The sequence below is a fragment of the Carassius auratus genome, chromosome 32 (genome assembly GCF_003368295.1).
Source record: "Carassius auratus strain Wakin chromosome 32, ASM336829v1, whole genome shotgun sequence".
NCBI lineage: Eukaryota > Metazoa > Chordata > Actinopteri > Cypriniformes > Cyprinidae > Carassius > Carassius auratus.
Genome location: NC_039274.1, coordinates 32,334,201 through 32,358,554, shown reverse-complemented (window position 1 = coordinate 32,358,554; position 24,354 = coordinate 32,334,201). Strand labels below are relative to the sequence as shown.

The following is a 24,354-nucleotide window of genomic DNA, read 5'->3' as shown; positions in this document are numbered from 1 at the left end:
CATTTTCTTGTTGTACTACTGCTGTATGTATCTTTATTTTATTTTTTCTGACAGAAAATAACCCCAGGTTTAATCCTTATGGAGAACGGAGGAGCTAGAAAATGTAAGATATTTCTGAGTCAGATTTTTTTTTAGATGTGTGTGTGTATAATTACAGTTTTTTTTTTTTTTTTTTTCTGACATTCGTCAATGTCACAAACACTGGTCAAGTAACTATAAAACGTTTCTTGCACTTAATTTTTAACGAATGAATATCAAATACTTTTAAGACAATAGAAGGGTTAATTCACTAGAAATGACACAAAATCGATGCATCCCCGTCACTAAGAGCCCCCCGTTATCCCCCGCAGCAGCCCTGGGAACGGACGCCCTGGTCTCCGCTCGGATGGAGTGAGTGATGGTGGAATTCGGAAGTCTTGAGCGTCCGGGAGTAACGGAGGCGGGGCGGTGCGGGTCCAAGAGAGACTCGTCCACCGAAAAGAAACCTGCATGAGGGGGGAAAACGAGTGCGAGGGAGGAGGAGGAACAAGAGAGAAGGGGAAGCAGCGAAAGAGTGCAGGGAAACCAGACGGGAGAGCGAAGAGAGAGAATGAGGGGAGTGCCTGCGTTTGCAGCGGATTAACAACTGCGCATTTTCCAAACGCGCATCTCCTCCACAGATGAAACTCAAAGTGGACATGAGGGACTCGCGCCGTGGCACCATCCTCGCCTGGCCGAAACCGCACCATCATATTAGTAGACCACAGAGAAGTCGTGAGATGCCTGCGTGCCTTTTTTTTTTTTTTTTTGTGGGGAAGACTCTGGAACAATTTTGCGCGCTGATGTTTGTGTCACATCATCTCCTCTTACAGCGGTTTCATAACGCAGCTCCGCCGACATTTTACAGTGTGCGATTCAAATATGCTCATGTATGACATGATGAAGGTGCAGGCGGATCGCGCGCCGCGCCGTCCATTCACCGCGCGAGGTGAAAGAAACTACGCAGTTGCTTTATTTAGCTTGCGTTTTTACAATGAGGACATGCAAGATGAAGAAGAAGCCACCTCCCAGTTTGACACTCCGTGCATTAGCAGGTAAAGACAGACACTTTCTGGACTTTATGCACCACGTAAACACTGCGTATGGATTGAGCATATTAAACCTGTTATATTCTAACAGCCTGTTCGCGATGCAATGAGTCACTAGGTGTGAAATGCAATGAAACGTGTCCGGCGGCGTGGTTTCATTTCTGAAGCGTGATTAATTCCCGCTTTTGATTTAATCGCAGCTTGCTGAAATTCAGTCATTTTGTGTCTGTTGCAAACAGAAAGTGAGCGTGGGTTTCCATATGAGTGGTGGATAAAGTTGCCCACCCTTTACCAGTAATACGGGTGAGATCATAGTTAATGTGAAGACTGTGGGAGTTTAATATTGTGCAATCGTCTGGTATAAAAATACTCTTGGGAATATAGCACAGTGCATTTTAGTTATAATCAGTGCAGATCTCGCAGATGTATAAACGTTTGTAACTCAAACCGCGCTGTAAGTGAGGGTTTCACATAGTTAAGTGAGTAAATGTCAGAAAATCGCTGAATGAGATTCGGGCCTGGCCGTGGGCGCTCAAGGGTGTCGCATTTTCTGTCGGAAATGTCATGTGGCGAAATTGTGGCGGGATCGGAGATTTTCCAGGAAGAACGTTTGAATTTTTTCTGTGCCATGTTTTTTCTCTTCCTCTCTGCTGACTGTACGTCGCCGCCCCCTTTTTTTTCTTTCTTGTGTTCCCGTGTGTGACCGCAGGGGGGCGCTGCAGCTCCACGGAAAGCGCCTCCCATCAGAGCCTCTAGATTCTGAGAGCTGCCACGCTTTTGGGAAGTCATGGCGGCTGTTAGTCTTCAGTTAAAGGTGCACTCAGTCTTTTTTCCCATCCTAATTAAAGTTTTACACCGTATAAATAGTGCTTGTTGAGGAATATGCTTTAAATTGATGTATGCTCATTTCCACTGATATTAGTCTAATAGAAAAAGCTTTTTATTCTACTACATGGAGTGGGTCTCCACCTTGTTGACATCACGTGAGCAGTTCACAACCCCAGTTAATAATATAAATGTTTACTATTACTTCATATAGCACTCTTAGTGCCTAGCACGAGCACACAAAGGTCACAGCTGCACGCTGTTATAATGTGTGTGAAAGTTTAGTAGCAATGAATCAAACAGCAGCCATTAATGAAAAGAAAAATACAGGAAGATATTGTCTTCGTTCTGAGGACTTATTATTATTATCTGTCCCTCATGTCCGGACCGAACTGGGAAAAGGGGCGTTCAAGTATGCGGCCCCCTGCACTTGGAATCAGCTTAAGAATGTTCTGAATCTTAAGGAGCCAGTTTCATTGGCTGATTTTAAATTACTTTTAAATAACATGGAAGCTACACAAACTGGCTGTAGATGTAATTACTGACTCAGTTATGACGGACGATCCTTGCTGTTGTTTATCGCTTGCGATAATATGTGAAATTCTGATTTCTTATGACTTTATAATTATTTATTACTTGTATAAATTGTTATATGTTGATGTTATATGTTATATGTTTTTATGTCTGTAACCTTGTTAATTGTGCGGCTGCCTGTCTTGGCCAGGACGCTCTTTGAAAAGAGATTTTTAATCTCAGTGAGTTTTATTCTGGTTAAATAAAGGTAATAATAATGTGTGAGGTAAAAAAAAAAAAAACAAACAAACAACTTTACTAAAAAAAAAAAAAAAATGTCATGCATTCCGTTATATTGGTGTTACTATACAGTCTAACCAACATAGAGTAGGGCATACAAGTCAAAAACATCATTTGGAAGCAGCCTAAACAAAATAAAAAATTATATTGTGAACAGTAAGCCTAAATGACTACATCTGAATTCAGCTTATTGTATTTCTACTTGGTATCAAAACGAAATGTTATTATTACATAAAGCAGGCCGTGAAAATCAAATGATTATGTGTTACACTAGTTGTATTTTTGTAACACCTTTAAAATGATTGCAATACAGCATATAAAGATTATACATGATCCAATATTATAGATGCAACTCGTCCATCATCTAGAATTCTGAGTTTCCCGCTTGTAAATATGACTTTGCTCAGTCATTGATGTTCTGGTTATTACCCAATTGGCCCGTGGCCTGTAACATGAAGCTGGTTTCAGTTTTTCTGCAGGTAAGTTTATGAATCTCTTAAGTTTTTGGGCTTAAGAAGGTGGGTTGCTTTTGAGCAGGTTTCGTCCCCATGCTAATTTACGGTGACCCTGATCCTGAACAGGGTTTATTCTGAGTTAGAGATCACAGATCAATCAGCTCTGAGAAAATGAACATGTTTTTTGATGCAATAAAACCTCCATTACAAATTAAAGTTTATAGTGATAAAATTGTGTGTGTGTGTGTGTGTGTGTGTGTGTGTGTGTGTGTGTGTGTATATATATATATATATATATATATATATATATATATATATATATATATATAATTTATTTTTTGCTTCTAATTGTTATATTTATATTTTGTACATTATAATTATGTATAATTCATGTAATATATTCCTATAATTAATTATGAGTTAAAAATTAATATAAAATTTAGCATTTAAATAAATAGGCTATAATTATATCTTTTTATATAGCTTTTTAAACTGATGAAGCTTAATTTCTTTTAAGCTCTTTGTTATATAAATGAAGTTCAGCTGATTCACTTGCATTGCTATTAGTACTCAAACTTTCACTGCAGCAGTGTTTATTCCTGCCTTTGTAAATGTGTTTTAATTCATGCTATTTTTTCATAACAGTCACTTCATCTTTGACAGAGAAGTGAATTGCACTGACTCTGGTGAGACGTCAGTCTGTCATGTTCTGTGTGTTTGGCTGTTAGCCGCATGTATCACACTTTCAGGTGCACACTCCTCACAAACTCTGGAACAAACCTGATTTGACAGAACGTTTAAACTGAGCGTTGTGCAACAGCAGATACTGATCTAAACCAGGCTGGGTTTGTCAAGTTTTGTCAACTCAGAACCTACTCTGCAGCTCTGTTTGTTCATTTCACTCCGTGCCACAGGCCAATGCTAATTAAGATATTTTCAACTCCACTTGAAGTGGTTCTCAACTTATTTTTCTTCAGGATGCAGATTTCATGAGTTGTCCTAACTCCACATATGTTTATAGTTTTACTTTTATTGTTGAGTTAAGTGCAATTCTTTAGCATTTTTCCCCTTGCTTTTTTGAACCAGAACAGACTTGGGTCACTTTACCATCAGTTGAGGTTCCTTGACAGAATCGTCATCACAAAACTCTTGAGGCTTATGTCACCGTCAGTGTTTCTCTTTTTTTATGAGTGCTTTCTGATGTCACTTCACAGGTCAATTACACTATTAATTTTTTATTTTTTAAAGAAAAAAAAACTAATTCTGCTGTCAAGGTCACTTTGTAAATGTGAGCAACCCTACATTTGAAAATCAAATCTCTTATTGTATCTAAAGGACACTATATCCCTATGAACATCAAAGTAATTCATCATTGTTTTGTCTTACATTGCTGTCCACACTTTCATACTTGCTACCTGAATCCTGGTAACCTCACTTCACCTTCCAACCATCCCAAAACCAACAACAACATCTTAGCAAGCACCCTAAACCTTCAGTGCAGCTGCTCTCATGTCCCTCTAACACCTTCACTATAGCTTCATGCAGGTTTGGGCTCCTGTTTCTTTCTTGTGTCTCTTATTAGACACTTTTTCAAATTTATGTTTATCTTATATTGTACTGGAATGTTGTCTCAAGTCAATATTGTCAGCTGTAAATAGTTACAGAGAAACTTAATTTGTTTCTTGCTTTAAACATGACTGTACTGTGAAAAATGTCAAGACTCGACTTGTTCCTCGAATCGCTGTTACTGATACAATTTTGATCTGCATCACTTTAATTTTGGATAGTCATGTTACTTTGTGTCATCGAGGAAATAGATCTGTCTGTTACAGTAGCATACCGCTAGATGGCAGCACATGCTCAGAAATTAGAGGCTTGTCAGATGGCAAACATGAAGACAAACAGAACATGCAAATACGGTTGATCATGTGAGCACAGCAATTAAAATGACACAAGGAACATTGCTTTTGTCTTGTATAATTCCCAGCTTAGTGAAGGATAAAATCATAGGTCTGTTCTGATGTTGCTGTGGACCGCAGGATAAACAGTGCTTAATGCAAATAAGATTTGATGGCAAATCAAATAAGATTATCAAAGGGGAAACACAAAATCTCTGTGGTTGAATTGCGACTTGTTTGAAAAACACTAAGTATTTGCAAATGTTTATATATTTTCCTCTCTGTTTTGTATTCTACAGAGTTTGCAGTTTCACCATGGGTGAGATTTGGTTGGCCAACATGACAATGTCTCTGGAAGAGTCTAAATCACAGGTCCAATGATACACACAGTGCCTCCTGTCAACCAGTGGATGGAGGTCAAGACGGGTGTCTGGACATTACCTGTGGCAGAGGGGATGGAGAGGACAGAGGTCAGTTGCTTAATATTGTTTTTGTGGGAACCATGATAGTTTTTTAGCGGATTCTTTGCTGAATAAAAAAGTTCAAAAGAACCGCATTTATTCAAAATATATTTTTTTTGTAACAATTGCATCCTTACTGAACAAAAGTATACATTTCTTACTTTTAAATCTTACAGATCACAAACGTTTGAACTGACAATGGAAGCCTAAAACGGGAGTCAGCTATCACATTGTTTAAAAAAAAAAGTTTGATGAGAACATCAAACATGAATACATTAACATTAACTGATGTAACTTTAAGTGTTTGCCAGCATTACAGTATGAAACTAGTAGAAGTCACTTACTTCCGTATATGTACAAACTATATCCAGTTTTTCAACTTTTATCATAACCAGAAAAGTAAACCGGTTCCTATTTGTTCCCAGTCTTTGATGTGATGTAATGATCCGTTTAACAGTGTTTACATGCACCACACCATAGGAACGCACAACCAGTTCATCTGCCTTGAAAATGAGTCCTACCTTAATAGATGACAACTTTACAACTCAAATACCAAAATATATACTGAAGAATTTAAGTGTGCTTTAAAGGGGCCATGAACTGCCTTTTACATCAAAAAACATCATAATTTAGAAGTAACAGTCTATTTTCTGTCCTGGTTTGAGCCCCTCATGGGAATGCTCTGTTTCAAGAGGTGTGGCGGTTTGTATAACAGACAAAGCAATATTGACCATGTGATAAAAAGTTACTCACACTTGTGTAGTGCGACATTACTGTCGGATCCAATACAGTCTAACTGCATTGTCTTTTAGTTTAAATCTTTCTGAAAAGCCTGCGTCGAATTGTGTCTTGTTTGTAAACCAATCTGCGGTAAAGTAAAGTGAACAAAGGACCAAGTTTTTACTGACGCCATCAGGATCTTCATTAAAAATAAAATTCATCCACTCTTTCCTAATGTTTGGATCAGAAGGAAGGCAATGCAAAGACAACTTTTTTACAACTTGGCACTGAACTGTGTCTTGCTGTCTTCTGAGCCATCTTTGTCGTTTGGTTTTTGCATAGACCTGCATTTGCATCTCTTGTTATTTACATTACATGTGTGATTCAGTGGGCGGGGCTAAACAGGCACTGATGTAGAAGCAGACGTTGATCATCTTCAGCGGAGGCGGGGTTTAACCACACTATTATGTCATAAAGTGGCACATTCCACAACCTGTCGTTTCGGCAGATTGGCTTCAATATATGCTGTTTTTAGACTAACAAGAAAGTTTTGAGTTATGAAACTTACAGGATATTTTTATATTACAATGACCTCTTATATGTCAAAAGATCAACGGAATTTTAGTTTTCTCAGTTCATGAGCCCTTTAACACAAATATGATGGACACTTGCCTGCTAGGCTTCCATTTAACAGACATTGCTATAAATCAATAAAAAAAAAAAAAAACTCAACTCAAAAGGTCAGCATTATTTTCTGTGGTTATTGAGAGAAGGATACAGATGCTGTTCATAGAGCTTACGTTAGATATTACCTGTTTAAAACTGTAATTAATGATCCTAGTGTGTACAGATGTATCAGGAAGTAATGACATCAACAATAGTAGTAAAATGGTAAAACTGAAATTGATTATGATTGAAAAACAAAACTAAAACTCATAATCAATAAGGTTCATACAGCATGCATGCTGTGTTTTCTTCTGTGTTTGTGGAGGTTCAGTGTTGTCTGTGATGGTGTTGATGGATACGTTAGTGATGGATTCATGGCATTAGATTTTAAGTTTCATTTCTGCTGCTCTTGTGCCATCAGAGGAGAGCTGATACAGTTTCTTCTCAGTGGCTGGTGTTCAGTGAGGTCTCTAAGTGCAGTCTGGGGTTTGTATTACAGTGATTGATTTATTTAATGATGTAAACCATGCAGAAAGCTCTCATGGATGTCTGTCTGCTCTCCTTGTCTCACTTACTGTTTCTGATTGAGTAGAGATAGCGTGTATGTGTGTGTGTGTGTGCGTGCAGACTTTGTGTGATTATTTTATTCATCGTTTACTCACTCTCATACCAAACATATAAGACTTTCTTTCTTCTGTGGAACACAAGTGAAGATATGTTTCAACTGTTTTTGTCAAAAAAAAAAAAAAAAAAATTATAAAAATATTAAAACCATAAATACATTTTCTTGTTTTGTGTTTCATGGTAGAAAGTCATACAGGTTTGGAATGGGTTTCTTAACATTAAACGGTGAACTCAAATACATTCTTTGGTAGAAACTAGTTCTGGAAGTGGGTTGGTACGGCCACCATGTTTTATTAGCAGTTTCTATTCTAATAGTATCTGGAATTATTTGTGAATAACAGCAGCTTTCAGAAACTGTCGCTCTGTTCTGAACCTGCTTGACAGGATCGTCTGTCTTATCACTCTCTCCAGGTAAAGACTGTTAGCCTCACAAGCCAATGTTTTGAGTATCAGCAGTAATTTTGGCTTAAGTAAGGGATAATGTACATCTAGCCTGTTGTTCTCGCAGAATAAGAATCAGGACCCCGACGCGACTACTTGCCACATAAGTAAATAATTAGACGCAAAATATTGATTTGAGTTGAAATATTTGAACCTTCCATGAACAAAGCAGTTGCGAGCAAACGGCATGTTCAAACTAGACGGGCATTTAAGGGAAATGGTGCAGTCAAACCACTTATTACACAACATTTCACCACATAAATAATTAAGGCAATAAAAGAATTAAGACGAAAATGTTTTAAAATCTTACCAGTTTCGTTAGTTCTTTTATAATCCATTACAGCGTACAGAAAGTTAAAAGCAGCTGCGTTGGCATGAAACGAGAGCGAGTCCGCGATACCAGAATGACATTATTAAAAAATTGTACACCATTTTGAATTGAGTTTTAATATTTTATTAGCTAAACAAACGCAAAGCTTCCACCAAGAACAAAAATAGTTCAAGTAAGAGTACAGCGCCGACTGCTGTTACCTGGATGAGCCTGAGTTATTAGCTGTTACAGGTTGTTATCCAGGGATAACATACCTCGGAATGTCGCGACTGACCAATCAGAATCAAGTATTCCACAGAGCCGTGTAATAATATCTTTTACAGGTTGTTATCCAGGGATAACATACCACGGAATGTTGCGACTGACCAATCAGAATCAAGTATTTCACAGAGCCGTGTAATAATAGCTTTTACAGGTTCTTATCCAGGGATAACATAACTCGGAATGTCGCGACTGACCAATCAGAATCAAGTATTCCACAGAGCCGTGTAGTAATGTGGATTAAGTTAGGAAGAGACTGTTGTGTAATGTTTGTGCCAGTGTATTATCGGAGAGAAAACTGTAGCATTACAATAACCCAGTTTGTGATGATGTATATGTGAAATGGGAGGCGCTGAGAGAGTGTGTCCTTCAGGAACGGAGAGATGAATGTGTCGTCTGTGGATTAGATAGGAAGCTGTTGTATGTGAACTGGGTCATAGAGCAGGGTGAAGTGAACTAGATTGTGTGTGAGAGTTATTGCAGTGTTTCTGGTAAGCGTGTGGTATCATGCTGCTGTCGGGACATTTTATCAATGACCATGACGAGAATGTCAATCACCTGCCGTCCCTGCGCTGTCTTCACAGTGTCACCTTTGGACACGCATGCCTCTCTCCTTGGATGTCTTGAGTGACATATAACTCTTCCCAAAGCTGGATATCAGCCGGAGCAAGACAGAGCCACCATAAGAGTTGTTCTTTTCTTCTTCATTCATTATTTTACTATGCTTTTATTTCTAGCCTTGTAAAAAAAAAAAGAAAAAATAATAATAATAATGTCTGAATATACTGTTTTATATTCGTAACCTTTTAAAATTATTTTAGATTTTACTGTTTGTGTATAATTTATTTAGCCCAGAAATTTTATACAGTTTGTGTATATAGTGTTTATTAGTTATGAAATTATAAGAGTTACACGCTTATCTGTGTTGGCCTGGGCTGCATTTCACAAAAGCATTGTTGGCCAATTTATGCCTGTGGTTTCTATAATCTACTACTATTAATATAGATAGATAGATAGATAGATAGATAGATAGATAGATAGATAGATAGATAGATAGATAGATGTTAATTTGCTATTCATTTAGTATATTTTCATGTCATGGCCAAAAACATCTGACTTGATTGTATAGTCTTGATAGAAAGATAGAGAGGAAGGAAGGGAAAGAAACTAATAAAGAAGAGTGATATTAGCTGAGTCAGCTGTAGGAAGTAGTGTGGGTCGATATCCTGTGCACACCTCCTCACAGTGAGGAGAAAAGAACATGATGTCACTCTGAGGAGAATGAATGGGCTGATGTCACACATGCAGCCCACCTGCTGAAGGGGTGTGTGTGTGTGTGTGTGTGTGATGAGACTCACTACCCAGTGATATTGAAGAGGAAGAGTGTGTGAGACTTGACGATGAGAAGGAGTGAAAAGCATGAATAAGCTGCAGAGATGACTGGCAGGGAGGGACACTTCATTCTTTTTGTAAGTTTGACTTTTTGTATGAATGGAATCTTTGTGTGTGTGTGTGTGTGTGTGTGTGTGTGTGTGTTCAGTCTGACAGGTAACACATAAATGTTACCTGTGTGTATGCTCTTTGTGTCCTGAGGGGCTTCTGGGTCTGTGTGTAAATGTTCCTGTACATAGGAAGTGATGTAAGCCTGAGGCCCATCTAACCATGAGAAGGATGAGAGGAGCGAGGAACACAGGTGCAGGAGGCCCTGCGGGGGTGAAGGGACAGAGAGAGAAGAGGGGTTAAATAACACTGTCACTGTCTCGGCACGGCAGATAATGGAAAGAAATGGTCTCTTAGTTAAAGATTTAGTTATGTTCTTCTAAATATCTCCTTTAGTGTCCCACTGAAGACAGAAAGTCATTCGAGATTGAGGGTGAGTTAATGATGATGATTTTCACTTTTGGGGGAACTATTCCTTTAATAAGTTCACCTCATAATCATGTTCACTGAGGAAAGGTGATAAATGGGGATGTAAGAATCAAAACCTTCTTCTCGCCCTCCACCTCTTTTGAAGGAAAGGAGCTAATCAAAACCCACCCCCACCCCACACGCAGTCATTGCTCTCAGCTCTTTGTGTACCAGGCCTTTGTGTTCAAGAGGCCCTAACGGAGAGAAAGACAGAGAGAGAGAGAGAGAGAGAGAGACAGAGCACTTAGAAGACGGAGGAGAGACTGACTGCTTTGTGATCACATGTTAAAACACACCACTGTAATTTCCCCCCATGCTGCCATGCACTTTATCAAGGACACTGCTAGAATTTGACTGTGCACAAGAACCGAAGCCTGCACACATACACATGTCCCCTGCATAACCCCGACACAAACAGACATTACCCAGATGCTGCTGCACCAAGTGAAATCAATCATGGCCTGTCCACTTCTCCACCTCTGTCTCTTTCTTTTCTTGTCTGCATTTTATTCGCCCCTCTACATCTCAGTATATTTTCTGGCATTACAAATAACAGCACATTTGTGTTGATTGTTTGAGGTTGGTAAAATTTAATTTATTATTGATAAAAGTAAGTCTATTATTATCACCAGGACTGTATTTATGTGAACAAAATACAGTAAAACAGTAATATATTATTGCAATATCAGATAAGTGTTTTCTATTTTAATATATTTTAAGTCATTTGTTCTTGTGATTAGGAATAAAAAAGCGAAAAACTCTGTTCAGTTTTATAAAGCCTTCATTATAATGCACAAAAGGAAAAAAAAAAAAACATTAGCCTGCAACTCAGTGCTGTTATTATGATTGTGGTTATTTCAGCAAATGGTTTCATACATTTGAACAGCGTTCAGTTAAACTTTTATATATCATTCAATGGAACTATTTAGACATCAGTAATGCGCACACATTTTAGACACATTTATGTTTTTACTCAGTCCGTGAAATAAATGCATATCCTTGAATAAGCCATGCATAACTTCTGATATAACCGGTTGCAGGGCTGGCCAAAATTGAAAAATACATCACATTTTGACTTATTTCCTAGCTCGAACCTGTAACAGGGCTGTTCTAGGTGGGGATTGAACCCGGGTCTGCTGGGTCCAAAGTCACTGAATTAATGGATTGAGCTAACTCCCCACTAAATGAATCCAAGAGCAGGGATGATCAAATGGCCAGGAGTCGTGGGTCTTCAACAAGGCAAAACTTTACTAATAAAGAGTGCAACAAAACAAGAGAAGCTGTGCTTCCAAAAAACAGTACAAAGAAAAATAGACACAAGGGTCCTAAGACTTAAACTTTGACAGACTTAGCTTGCAACAGGTAACATAGGCTCAAGACTGAACAATAAGGCATGGCACAAACACACTTAAATAGGGCAAGACACAGGTGTGAGGCATCAGGCATAATGAGGGGTACTGTTCAGCAGGAGTCTGGTGTGGGTCAGCACCTGCCGACCAGGAGGAAAATAGCAGTCCTGTTAAGGATTCCTTACAGAACCAGATCCGAAAATTTCACAGCCTATTATCTATTAAATTGGTATCTTCTCCGAGACCCATTTTGTGACCATTATTGAGCCGATTATTTTCAATCAGCTGGAATGACTCTGGACATTCAACGCTTAACGTGTTACTCAATGTATTAAAACAGTGTTTTTAAAAGACCAAACTCAGTAAACACATTAATAATAAAGCATTCTTTTCACAGACAAGCAGAAGAGTCCATAATAAGAACGCAATGCAATTAATTACGTGTTAAGCGTTTTCCTCCCATAAAAAAACCATTGGCCTAAAAGGAAAATGCTTAACGTGTAATTAAACGCATTGCATTCGTATTCTGTGCTCATATCTGCTTGTCTGTAAATAGAATGTTTTTTTAATAATTTGCTTCCCCTTGTTTGGTCTTTTTAAAACACCGTTTTAATGCATTAAGACACATACTTTCACATTAAGCGTTTTAGAATGACCCAATGATTCATTTGTGACTTGGACTGGTCCAGAAGATTAAACTTTACCATTGATGCTCTTACTGCTTGTCTTGCTGATGTCAAATCATTGCTTTCTAAAAACGCTCTGTTCTTCAACCCAGATAAAACTGAAGTTATTGTTTTTAGTCCCTCAGAACATAGGACAAGTATTCAACCTAATCTCGGGACCTTAAATTCCTTCATCTCTCCCCATGTTCGTAATCTGGGTGTGGTGTTTGAGAAGTCCTTAAAATTTGATTAACAAAATAGTGCTGTAGTAGGTTCTAGCTTCTTCCAGATTCTTGAAGAGGTGTAAAAAGTTTGATCATGTGTCTTCCCTCTTGCGATCACTGCACTGGTTGCCAGTTCACTATCAAATTAAGGTTAAAATCTTGATACTTGTCTATAAATAACTTGTCTGACTTACTCCACCCCTACTCTTCGACGAGGGGACTAAGATCTGATGGTGAATTTCTCCTCCAGGCCCCTAGAACCCTCTTTAAAACCAGAAGATCTAGAGCCTTTGAAGTGGGTGGTTCCACCCTGTGGAACAACTCACCAGTTCACATCACAATGGCTTCCACTTTATCTGAGTTTGACATATTTTGGATTTATATTATTTGTGTATCTTGTATATCTTACTTGTTTGATTTGAAGTTTTGTTTCAAATTTCTATTTAGTTTTGTTATATTTCAATTTCTCAAAGAAACGTGCAGCAATAAAAAAAAACATCTTTTCAATTCCTGTATAATGTCTTCTTTTATTAAAAATAAAAAATAAAAAATTGTGAGAAAATCGAATTGTGAAAGATCATATGTTCAGCCTTTTTTTTTTTTTTTTTTATCCAAAAACCGAAAATTCAATTTTCAGCAGCTGAAATTTCGGTGCATCCTTAAAAGTTTTTTCTTCTTCTTCTTCTTTTTAAAAATTCTTATTAACTTCTTCCTTTAAATGGAATGCCATGATCTAAAAAGAATAAAATATGTTGTTGTTCCTATATATTTCGAACTATTCGCTTGTTAAGTCTGACGTCACGTAGCAGCGCTTCCGTGTCCAAATGCTCCATCAGTTACCATGAGAAAACAACAAAAAGGTGTTAATATAAACTCAAAATGTGATAGAATACTAGCTAAAAAGTTATAATCTTAACCTTTAACTCCATACCGAAGTCCCAGATAGCCAGAAAATATAAATATAAAAAAAAATATATAAAAATTATTTGTGTTTGGGACGCTGTGAGCACGGAGACTGTAGTGTATACCGTAAGTCTGAAAGCGTTTAGCTTAAATTATTAATATGAATAAACGGTGCTCATAAACGGCTGCTGAGGTCGTATTCTCAAGTGAAGCGAGTTGAGGCTTGGACCCGGAAACAGCGCTTCTTACGTCATCACTTAACAACCGAATATGTGGCAAAATAATATATATAATAAATAAAATATAATAAATAAAGTATAATAAATATTAAAAATTGTTTAAAATGTAATACATGTAAAAATCATATGTTTAAAACTGTAAATGTAAAATTATACATTAAAATAATTTTTTATTTTGTCAGGACTGACCAGGCAAACACTGATCTCATTACAAAGAAAAAAATGTTAAAGGATGAAAATTTGATTTTTTTTTTTTTTTTTTTTTTTTTTTTTTTGAGAGAGAGAGAGAGAAAAAGACCCATTGTCCCTCACACAATATCATGCAGACATGCTGTATAGCTAGTACACAGTGCTCCTTGTGTGCACATAATGGCTAGGAAAGTTGTACATAGTGCAGCTCATTGACAAATTGGAGTGAATCTCTTTTCATTCTTTACGTGGGTTGTTTGCATTGAATGCAGTCTGTAAGGAAATGCAATTCTGAGTTTGTTTTGCTTGCACTTGAGGCACAAAACTAGTCTCGGTCTTTCTCTCTCTCTAAGAACTCATCAACCTCTCTTCAGACAGTGAGCTGAATAACTGAACAGCAGGGTGCTTGTGTCAACTCTTCATCACTGTGATAATAAGCCATCTAATGCCATGTGTGTATGTATGTGTGTGTGTGTGTGTATGTGTGTGTGTGTGGCGAGGGGGGGGTGGGGTTGGGGTGGAGTCCAAGGCGTGAACTTAGGAATCATGACTTGGATTCGATTCAGACACAAGTCTCAGTTTGGAAGACCTGTGACTCGACATGGCCAGCATTAGATTTCTTGATACTCAACTTTAACATTATCATAGTAGTGACTTGACTCATTCTGGTGTGAGCTTAGAGTCACGCTGATGTTCTGTTCCGGATCAGCATGTCAGTCTCTTTATGTCGTATCTCGTTATGTCCTTAAACATAATTTAAAAAGAATCCATGACAACATACCAGCTATCTGACTCAAATTGATTTCATTTGAATGAAAATCTGCAATAGGAGGTTTGTTTGAAAGTCATTCAGTCATTTATGATTCATGTTAACACTCTAAAATTATATTCTGCTCTCTTTTATTCTATTGTAAAACAAACTTGTAAAAATGGGATGTAAAAATAGTCTCTAATATTTAGTATGTCTTAAATAGTGAGATCTAATCCTCACACATCTACATCAATTTCTGTCACACACACTGTATCACATTTAATAACACTTCATTCATAATGTTATGCAAGATGAGTGTTTGTATTCAAAAGTATGTGTGTAAAATAACACAGTAACATTCAGTATATCTATAAACATCTGGTCTAATTTGTCATGGTGAATTTGACTGAAATGCCCACAAAATCTGTAAGTGATTGTGCATGATGTAACTACATTAAGGATATAATTAATGTTGGGTTTAATTAGACAGTTGTTATGGGAGTCCGCCAGAAGCCCAAAGCTCACAGGACGGTTACGATATAACTTTAATTACCTGTTGTTAATTTTGAAGGCCGTTCCCCATTAAAACACACAGACACACACTCTCAAGTGTGCGCTTCTCCACATTGTGTGAACAGCGTGTTGGATAGTGACAGATGGATCACTTCAGCGAGTGTAAGCACTCACGCTGCTTTGTGAATGTCTGTTCTACAGTAGCTTTGTTCTCACTGTAGAGAACTGGAGAAATATTGAGACGGACTCTTCAAGATGAGAACAAAGAGCACAGACGCAATCGCACCATGTTTGTGTGTGACTGCGTGTTCTCTTCTCTCTCGCTGTCTGTTTTTTCTGTTCCTCTGCATGTTTCTCCTGATAAGAGCCTGTAACAGGCTTATGCTCTTTAAAACCTTTAAAAGAGATTGTCACAGCGTCTTTGTTTTTCAGTGAAGATCCTCCTGCTCTTACAGATTTCACATGTGTTTGTTTCATCTGTGTGTGTTCTACAGTGCTAACTCAGGACATGATTGGATGCGATCATCAGACAGCCTGGATTGGTTATTGTTGTTGTTATTGTTGTTATGAATGCCATGATTCAACTCTTTATGATGCAACATTCCAGCATGCTGATGACATTATGGGCTGTAATGCATTCACATGCGGTTATGAGACTGAAAGATGAAAAAACATTCCGCTATAGCTGTTATTCTGATCTAGACCACTTTACATTTGATATATATATATATATATATATATATATATATATATATATATATATATATATATATATATATATATATATAGTGTTAATTTATGTAGTTGCTAGTTTTTTGTTTCTAATATTTATATTTATTAAAAATGTAATAAATATATAAAAAATATATTTATAAAGTTATAAAGTGTGTATATATATTTATTACTAGACTCAGTAATTAAAAGTCAGCAAGTAAAGTCATGAATATTCATTAGTCAAAAGGTCTGGGAACCCTGTGAAAATAATTGGTCCCTTTTAAAGGAAAAAGGTTTTATGGGAGCTGAAATAATTTGATATTTATTTTGTTGATGGGTGTTTCTTCTGTGCAGGAATACTTGTGTTTGTTATTTATGATGAGAAGTTTTTGGATACACCAAAATAAAAATATATATCATTAATTAAGATACAAAATATCAAACCAGGAGGAAAAAAGGCAGAAAATGTCACCTTTCTCTTGCTGATGGCTCACACTTCTCCTTTTCAAATTGTATTGAAAAATAAATGAGCTGATGTTGTTCATAATTAAGACAAAGGTATTTTTTATGTCAAATGTTTCTTGATCATGTTCACGGTTAATGTGATGAACTACACCTGTGTGAACTTTAAGAGAACTTATTATAGACGTCTATTAAACGTCATGTCGGGACCAGCTGTTGCAAAGTCATTATAAAGTCAAATGGCATAGAAAAGTGAAGTTCTGAGAAAGGCTCTAGCGTCATATGTGCAGATACCACTTAGATTGATTCTTTTAATCCAATGCAATGAAGTTAAGAGCATCTTAAGTATCCAAATACTTTTTGTGGCTGTCACCGTATCTATTTGTGTTTTCTTTGATTTGTGTGGACATCAGGCGGACTTAAAGGAGCAGCGGTCCCTGTGTTCATTGAGAGCCGTGTGTTTTGGTTTGTTTGTGTGTTTTTGCAGGGTAGCTTTAAGTCAGGGCCAGGCTTCTGTTGCCATGGTGAGCATGGAATCCAAAAACCTTAGCTTGCTCTACAGCTCAGGCCCATTACGACATCTGATTGGCTGGTTGTCCTGCGTGGGATTGTGATGCGGGCTGTCAGCCGGCCAATAGGGCACAAACTGAGCAAGGGCTGTTGCTAGGGGGAGTTGCTTGGAAAAGAGTCAGCTGTGTTTTTCTCCCTCTCTCGCTCTTGCTCTCCCATTGCACTCATTGACTCCATCTCCCCCTCCTGTTTCCTTTTTCCTGTCTTTTTCTGTTTTTTTTTTTGCACTTCTACACGTGCTGGGGGAATAGAGCACATGTTGAAAAATTCACTGAATATTTCATGTTGCTCTTTGGTGTGTGGAGCTCTGATGCTGTGTATAAGTGTGTGTGTGAGTGTGTGTGAGGTGCAGAATTGTTTGGGCTTGGCATTTGTGTGTGTCTCTGTAAACGTGTGCGCTTGTGTTTAGTCTCTCATGGGAATACAATGGTGTAGCCATTTTGTGTGTGTGTGTGTGTTCACACTCACAGAGCTATGCACATGTGAGCGAAGTTCTCCTCAGTCACCCCCTTCATGCACTGACCCCACACCAGAGCCCTTTACCAGCAGTTTCTGGTAATTTTTTTGTGAATTGTGAGGCAGGAATGGTGAAAGGACCTAAAGTTGGGAGCTTGAATTCCGAACACAGTTCATGAGACTATGACTTACAGGATTAAGAATAACACACTTCAACTTATCTAAAACTATGTTAGTTTGGACCACAGTAACTGGAAAACAATTATGTTGTTCACTTTTTCCCAAAAAGCCTTTGCTCATAGTTCTTTCGCTATATTAGCCGCTCTAAAAGAGGCTTCCCCTTTGGAATCAATTTCTGCTAATGTAAGATTCCTGTTTCTCTGTTACAGTACACATTTACACAGGCATTACCATAATACTCTGCATGTATGCTGATCCATCTGAAAACAGTAACACTAGGAGGACTGTTAAAGATTGAAGTGGAGTGTGCGCTGATGAGATACAGTAGATTAGATCAAAGCACTCAACTCCACCCCACACCCCATCCTTCCCTCCCTCTCTCCATCTCTCCTGGCACAGACCCAGCTGTGTAAGCTCTTATTACTCTGTGTGTCCCCTCCTCTCTAGTTATTATAGGTGTGAAGGGAACATCTACTTTTGTACCAATGGAGATGTGCACTAATGTGAAGTTATGTGCAGCAGGCTGATAAGGTGTGGATTACTGTACTCTGGGTCATTGAGCTCTTCTGTAACACCAATGCAGTTTACATGACACAACTCAGCTCTTTTCTCAAACACACACACAGAGGTATCCTCATGTTAATGGTCCAACTAGAATTTGTCACACTTTCTATTGTGGCTTTGGGAATGGAAATCCCACATTTTAGGTACTATGACTAAAAACAGTTTTGTTAGAGAATATGCATTCACATTAACTAAAATATGCAGTTTTTGAAGTCAAGCACTTTATACAACAGAGATTGTTTCAAAGCAGCTTCATACAGGGAAATATCAGTAAGTGATGCCAACTTTACCAAATAGAAGTCAAATCCAAATTCTGCTGTAAAACAGCTCTGCAAAGACATGCTTTTAGATGCTTTTAAAATAATTTGAGTTACAGATGCAACACTTACTACTGTTGTACCTGCAATTCAGGTAGATAGGAGCATTACATGTATGTCTAACATGCATAGAAAATGGCTTGTTATAAAGATGGACGACAAATGGACTGACTTGACTCAAAAGGACTTTGACTGACTGCGCTCTCTAATTGTTTGCCATTTATTCATAGCAAACTCTAATTTGTTTCATAAATTCAACCTTGAAACTTCATATTATGGAAATCCACACTAAAGCACTCATACACACACACCTCCTCTATAACATGGTACAAGGATAGAAATATCCAGTACTGTAAAATGAAGCTCGCTATGGTCAAAGTAAGTCACACACCTGCAGTCTAGAGGCTGTACGAGCATACAGTATCTTGACATACAGAGAGACAGGTGAATACTTTCTCTGTTATGTTTACTCTTTCTTGTTTTTTTTTCCTGAAGAGCAAAAACACATAATTCAGCCCCCTCTCTCTCTCTCTCTGTCTCCACTCCTCCTCCCAGACTCACTCACTGCTCATGAAAGAAAGAGCAGGAGATGGCAGGAGAGAGAGACGGAGAGAATGTGACAGGAAGAGGAAGAGTAGAGAGGAGAGGATCACAGGTGAGACAGACAGGATGGTAATTATCAATTGTGCGAGTGAAGGATGTGCAGGTGTGTGTGTCTGTGTCTCAGTGCATGCGGATGAAACTAAGTGACAGTTTAAGAGAATAAATCTTTCTTTTCTCGCTCTATCTAGTTTGATTGACAGATGGCATGTGCCGTTGTCATTCAGTGACAGCACTCAGGAATAGTAGTCCATATGAACCAGGCAATAGATTGTGTAGACAGCTAGGCAGGTAGGGAAAGAGAGATGGGTAGAGAAAAATTATATATATATTATATATAATTTTTTTTTTTTTTTAGATTTTGTTGGACTTCATTTAATTTTGTGTCCTGAGAGTGCCTCAGTCTTATTGTGATCTCACTCTGTGCATTACCATTAATGTTTTTGTGTTTGAGTGTTTGTGCACTAACTGATGTGACAGTCCATTATTTGACTTCTCTGCTCATCTTATTGCATCTCACGTCTAAAGCTGGAAAGGGGAAAAATGGAATGGAGAAAAGTGTTTTTGTGTGTTTTGGTGCCTGTGTGTAATAAAGATCTGTGAAGGACGGGGTCCCTGCAGTCGAGGGCAAATTGAGGCATGTGAATTACAGAAGACAGCCTATGTCTTCTTTAATCTGTCTACTCTCACATTCCCTATTTTTCTCAGGTGACTGGTTACACCCCCCCAACACAAACACACTCCCACTACATTTTTCCCCTTAAAACTGAGATTTATACTGCCTCTCTTCATCTGGTTCTTTGTTCAGTAGTAGTTGAAATATAGAAGTGTGGAGAAAACGTTCCGTCTTCATTTTTCTCATTTGAATGGCACATTCTGTATAAGTATGCATGAATGGCAGATATTCTCCCTAGTTGGTTGTGGAGGACACCATCTCTTGTGTAAAGAGCTCATTCGAGTCCTTGAGTTCAGAAATGTTGGATTTCTCTCTCAAATGCAGGTTGGACATGACATTATACTCATAAACACACAATATAGAACATTCTGATGCTACAGATTAATTTCGGATCACAGGACAACAGTGTACATTAGCTTTCAGGTTTTTAGGTCAGTATGATTTTTGTATGTTTTTGAAAGAAGTCTCTAATATTCACCAAGTAAGCATTTTTAAGGATCAAGAATAGAGTACAGATCGTAATACTGTGAAATTATTTGGATTTAAAATCACTATTTTGAAATGGCGTGTGGCCAAGTATTGTGTCCCATACTTGGAATTTGTTCTCTGCATTTAACCCATCCAAGTACACACACACACTGTGAACACACACCCGGAGCAGTGGGCAGCCATGTGCTGTGGTGCACGGGGAGCAGTTGGGGATTCAGTGCCTTGCTCAAGGGTTTCACCTCACTCATGTTATTGAGGGTAGAAGAGAGCAACGTTCATTCATTCCCCCCATCCAGAAATCCCTGCTAGTAGTGAGACTTGAACCTGCAACCTTTGAATTACAAGTCCTACTCTCTGGAATTGGTTATGGAATTCAAAAAGATGTTGTGGTTCCTTTACACCTCTGTTAGACATAAATTAACTGCAATGCAGAAAGAGTTTTAAATTAGCCAAGAGCAATAATGTGTGTGTGTTGGTATGGGAACACCTGCCAGTTTTTTCCAGGTGAGTGAATGGCGTATATTTATGCAAGTGTTTGCATGTGTGGTTTAGTGTCAACGTACTGCCTCTGTCTGCTAGTCCCAGCGGGGGAAGAGTGGTGTGTGTGTGTGGTTTAAAAAGCCAGAGGGGCTCGTTGCTTAAAATATATAATGTGCATGAAAAAAGCACTTTCTTTTCCTTCCTTTCAAACTGTCACCAGATTACTTCACTCTCACATGTAAACACAGAAGTATCTCTCAGTGTGTCTCTGTTTAGTTTGTGATGTTTTGCTGCAGCTGCTGACCTCGGCACATATAGAGGTCTCAAACACTCCCACACACTACCTGGGATACTGTTACCATTAATCACAAACACAAACTCTGCCTGGAACCTGTTTTAGTCTTTTGTAACTGTTTTATCTAGACATGTTAACCTACACACCTCCTTATGTGGAGCCCCTTCTCTCTGCGCTTCTTCAGTGCATGTGGGTGTTTCTCCCGTGTGATTTTGTGTGCATATGTGCACAGTCTGTTTGCCCAGCAGATATAGAGAGACATATAGAAGTATAAGTAGCTGAATGCCACAAAGCTTTGAATTCTGCAACCAGGCACAATATAACCAACAGCATGTTCTGTGAACTTCTCACTTCTAGCCTCTGTGGCGTTTACATTTGCTGTGTGTTTGGGTGCTTGTACTATTTTGGTAGCAAGGTTTTTTATAATGGTTATATGTAGAGCAGCGATCCTCAAATCTGGCTCGCGAGATCCACTTTCCTGCGAAGTTTAGCTCTAACCCTAATCAAACACGCATGAGTTTGCTAATCAGTGTCTTCAGGATCATTAGAAAATCACAGGCAGGTGTGTTTAATTAGAGTCGGAGCTAAACTCTGCAGGAAACTGGATCTCGCGAGCCAGATTTGAGGATCACTGGTATAGAGCATCACAGTCCCGCCCACAGCCAGTGCAGGAAGTAAATATTCAATACAATTTCTGCATTGACATTTGGGGTATAAGCCATAAAAACGTAACCATACATGGTAGACTTAAAACCAGCTACGGCTGTACTAAGCGATAGTATATGCTCATATAAACGCCAAAGGTTCATGGGGCACTAACCTTGTTTTGAGATAAATGCCTTTTATTCTCGATGTCTTGGATAAGTACTTCATTACCCACAATCCTGAACAATCCCACAATCCCACAGTGATGCATCTGATTGGTGGAACTCGTGTAACCATCTGGTTAAACGCCGCGAAGGTCCGTAAAGACTGAAGATCATTAATAAACAAATAAAATAAAATAAAAACCTACCGTTTTTGCACGGTAGACTTATCAGTGCAGTCATGATCTCCTTGGCTGCCATGATGGCTTTTTTCAAGGAGGAAAACAAAAGTGTTCAAAGGGATGAAAACCACTTCAGATAGGGTAATGTAACGTTTGTTGAGTGTAGCGTGTCCGAGGGTCAGCTTGTGGGTTTTGTAAGGGCCAGCATGAGGGACAAAACCTACAAAGTTTTGGTGAGTTTTGCAGGGAGGTTGGTAACGTTAGCTAGCATTATCGTCCACTTTAGCTAGGCTACTGTAGCCTTCATATGGTATGAGTCATATCAAGCATTTTATAATGCCACTGTCAAAAAAATATTTAGCCTAGGCATACCGTTTTGTGCATTTACTGAACATTTGTGTAATGGCAACGACGTGTTGATGACTGAGCGGTGATTGCAGTCAGGTACAAAGCACTGCACCATGTTGCTGACGTTATCGTTAACCGCTTTCACACACGCACACAATATAGAAAATACATGATAATAATTATAAAAATCAATACACAATACCTATATAAAACACTATTTATTAGGGGTGTAACGATACGCGTATTCGTATTGAACCGTTCGGTACGACGCTTTCGGTTCGGTACGCGGTACGCTTTATGTATACCGAACGGTTCGTTGGAGTAATTAATTATATTTGAAAAAAAAAAAAAAAAAGAGAGAGATAGAAATATAATGATATGCGTTCAACAAGGTAGCCCAATAACCCAAACAACGTAACAGGCAACGCCCCTGACACTCCCGAAGAAGAAAAAAACACCATCTTATATGTTTATGTTAGGCTACTCAGCAGGCGCTCGCTCACTCAGTACGCGCTGAAGGCTCGTTGCAAAATAGCCAATGCGTTTAACAGACTAGAAATGAGAAGATCCTCCAATAACCAACAGGTCTGGTGTTTGGGTGCACTTTGGATTCCCTTTAAGCTATAATGGTGATGGCAAGAGAGTGGTGGATAAAAAAACAACGGTATGTCGCATCTGCAACATGACAGGGTACACCAGCGGGATTAAAAAAAAAAAAAAAAAAAAAAACACCAGCGGGAATATCTGGGATATATGCGTCAGTACTATCTGGGAAAAGACGAAAAAAAGGAGAAACATGCACGCAGCAAACTATCCCTGCAGCATTTAGACACTATAGCTTACAGGGAATCCAACCCAAACACCAGACCTGTTGGTTATTTTAGGATCTTATATTTCTGGTCTGTTAAATGCATTAGACATTTTGCAACGAGCCTTCAGCGCGTGCTGAGTGAGCGAGCGCCTTAGGGGCCGTTCACATATCGCTCCTAAAAACGCGTGGAAAACGCTAAGCACGTCTTTCTCCTCCTTTCCAAAGCGCTCGGGCAGAAGCGCTCATGAGGCGTCTGTCTTTGCTAAGCAACAATGACGTGCTCTCTCCATGAGACGCGGAAATTTCAGCGAAGGATAAATGGATTTGCAGCTCTAAAAATCGCTTGCAGTAGCTCTGCTACTAAATTTATTTCAAAATTGCAATCCATATACAACTATGATCAGCTGTTCCTTCATCTTGGCTGAGCTCTCAACCTTGTTACGGGAAAGGATGAAGCTGATTGGTTGGTTCTTGTCACATGACCCGCGGTGCGCTTGCGGCATTCTGAAAAGTTGAGATGTTTTTACATTTTGCTGTATCTAAAACGTATCGAACCGAACCGAACCGAACCGTGACATCAGTGTATCGTGTCGAACCGAACCGTGAATTTTGTGAACCGTTACACCCCTACTATTTATCTATACGATTAATACTGAAAAACTGCTATTACTGCACATTCACTCTATAAAATAAAATTCACTGGAGGAAAAAGTTTGCGCGGGTGGCCGTCATCAGATTTGGAAGTCGCTCAAAGGCTCGTTCGCGGTTGTGGCTTCAGTCGACTTCAGTGAAGCGCGGCAGTTTATGGGATGAGTAGTTCCTTTGCTCAAAATGAAAATATGTACACAGTCTTGTACCTTTGACTTTTTTTTGATTTTCTGTAAATTTTTTCACTCAAAATGATATGTTATATGCTTATTAGTTCAGCCGTAGCTGGCTATCCTCACACATGCTCTAAAACTCTTTAGATATGGATTTTTCCGAAAGTCAATGGGAGAAATGAATGGGAAATTTATTTCCAGCACCAAAGCTCTCTTGGGCTGTGGGCGGGACTGTGATGCTCTATATAAGTGTTTATTTATACTTGGCTAATGCATGCTA

General features: G+C 38.5%; 1 protein-coding gene across 1 annotated transcript in view; it reads left to right on the top strand.

The window, feature by feature from the left end:
* The first annotated feature begins 365 nt into the window (after positions 1 to 365).
* LOC113052186 (lysine-specific demethylase 6B-like) overlaps positions 366 to 24,354 on the top strand; it is an 83,546-nt gene continuing 59,557 nt past the window's right edge. The window contains exons 1-2 of the mRNA XM_026216557.1: positions 366 to 1,073; positions 5,358 to 5,528. The gene's annotated coding sequence lies outside the window, so the exon portion shown is untranslated. The remainder of the gene's footprint in view (positions 1,074 to 5,357; positions 5,529 to 24,354) is intronic.